This window comes from Bison bison, unplaced genomic scaffold, assembly GCF_000754665.1.
Source record: "Bison bison bison isolate TAMUID 2011002044 unplaced genomic scaffold, Bison_UMD1.0 scf7180017864297, whole genome shotgun sequence".
Classification (NCBI taxonomy): domain Eukaryota; kingdom Metazoa; phylum Chordata; class Mammalia; order Artiodactyla; family Bovidae; genus Bison; species Bison bison.
Window position 1 is genome coordinate 7,553,835 of NW_011494869.1, and position 2,669 is coordinate 7,556,503.

Genomic DNA, 2,669 nt, shown 5'->3' on the forward strand with positions numbered 1-2,669 from the left:
ACACCTTGAACAACAGTGTGTTAAAAATACAAAATTTAAAATATTTTTAGACACTCTCATGAGACAGGAAATGTGGCAATGGGGATACTGTTTTAATTATTTTTTGTGATGCTGTAGCTCATCAGACTATTAAAATAACTTACAGGACTTCCCTGGTGGTCCAGTGTCTAAGACTCCTTGCTCTCAATGCAGGGATCCTGGGTTCAGTTCCTGGTCAGGGAATTAGATCCCATAAGTTGCAACTAAAGATCCCCTGCAACTAAGACCCAGTGCAGCCAAATAAATAAATTTTTTTAAAATTATAAAACAAGTACATTTTCTTTTAAAAATTTTATTTTATTGTATTTTTGGCTGCAATAGTTGTGATGTGTGGGGTTCTCTCTAGTTCTGGTGTGAGAGCTCTCTAGTTGTAGCAGGCAGCCTTAGTTGCCCCATAGCATGTGGGATCTTAGTTCCCTGACCAGAGATCGAACCCATGTTCCATGCATTGGAAGGCAGATTCTTAACCACTGGACCATCAGAGAAGTCCCTAAAACAAATACATTTTCAATGTGTAGATTAGTAGGACAAAATTCCATATGAGGTAAAACATATGTTTAGGATTATGTTTTTTTCCCTTAAGCTCAACCTAGGTCAGAGAAAAAAAATTATTGGCCTTTAAACATTATTTGAAATTATATACTATATGAGACACTGGATTTAGTATTTTTCAGTCAGTTCAGTTCAGTCGTTCAGTCGTGTCCGACTCTTCGCGACTCCATGAATCGCAGCACACCAGGCCTCCCTGTCCATCACCAACTCCTGGAGTTCACTCAGTCTCACGTCCATCAAGTCAGTGATGCCATCCAGCCATCTCATCCTCTGTCGTCCCCTTCTCCTGCCCCCAATCCCTCCCAGCATCAGAGTCTTTTCCAATGAGTCAACTCTTCGCATGAGGTGGCCAAAGTACTGGAGTTTCAGCTTCAGCATCATTCCCTCCAAAGAAATCCCAGGGCTGATCTCCTTCAGAATGGACTGGTTGGATCTCCTTGCAGTCCAAGGGACTCTCAAGAGTCTTCTCCAACACCACAGTTCAAAAGCATCAATTCTTCGGCACTCTTCACAGTCCAACTCTCACATCCATACATGACCACAAGAAAAACCATAGCCTTGACTAGACAAACCTTTGTTGGCAAAGTAATGTCTCTGCTTTTGAATATGCTATCTAGGTTGGTCATAACTTTCCTTCCAAGGAGTAAGCGTCTTTTAATTTCATGGCTGCAGTCACCAACTGCAGTGATTTTGGAGCCCCGCAAAATAAAGTCTGACACTGTTTCCACTGTTTCCCCATCTATTTCCCATGAAGTGATGGGACCAGATGCCATGATCTTCGTTTTCTGAATTTTTACCCAGTGAAAGTCCCTTCCTGGAACTTAGATAGTTTCCCAAGTTGTTCAAATCATGTTCCCACACACTAATGTTTCTCCTTCTAAAGGCAATTGTGCAATTGCCCAAATACTCCAAATTCTATTGTCAGGTTCACTTTTTGGTGCATGTTTATTTGCTTCTGCATTTTCAAAGTTTGAAACAATTTTTGATTGTTTGCTTTTAAGTTAGTTTTCTTCTAGTTGGAAACCAAACTATTAAATCTCAAAGTTCTATTTTTCTTACTTTTTTAATATTCCATTACACCAATACATTCCTCATTATACTTAAAATACTGTTACTGTGGCAAAGTGATCAAGTATCAAGGCCTGAAAGCTCAGTTGCACTTCTGTACATATTGGCTCACTGCTTGGTGTCATTCTTACAAATACTGAAGGGTATTTTCCTATAAGCATGTGTTCTTTGACCCTTTCAGATCATGAGTATGTCTACTTAGACAAAGCAGAATTTTTATTAATTTCTGTTCCACAATGAAAATTCCAGAGGGTCAATAAGCAGAAGAGTCTGTTTAAAATCCAAAATTTCCTTTAGGCCTAAGAATAATTTACAATTAGGAAAATTCTTTGCATCATTTAAAGTGTGAGTGAATTTAGTCCATTATCTGTCCGTATTTCCTAAGCTCTATGGAGATGATTTAAATGGTCTGCTGGGCTATTTTGATGTGTAATTCTCAAGATGTGTGAATGTTGTTTTAGGTCAATGGGGAAAACATTTTGTTGCCTCAACCTTGCTGGCAATAGTTTTTTTTTAATTGGAAATTATCTATGTACCAGAAGATCAAATAGTACTTAAAGAAGCATCCCCAAGAGTATGACACACTGTAACTTGGACAATATTTTGTATCAGTCACTGACACTTTATTTAAAATAACTTCCATTGCCTTCTGAAACCTTTAAATTTTATCCTAACCTTTGGGTAACTTGGTTAACATGAACTGCTTTTTTTCCCTCAAATGGAATATGATAGTAAATACACATCAAAAGGAAAGCCAAAGAATGATCACATAATTAGAGGACTGTTTGGTTTTAGGAACCCAAACCCGACCAGTTCCACAGGGAACAAAAAGTCAGACTCTTGGAGTTGGAGATTACCTCAGTTATAGCTCCTTGCCAGAGGCATGAACTAACTGCTATACAACAATCTGGACATTGGTGGCTGTCTTTTGTTTTGCCTATATGCTCAGAAACCTGGAATTCACTGTTTCACAGGGTGATAATTGATGGTCAGTTCTTGCTTATGCCAAA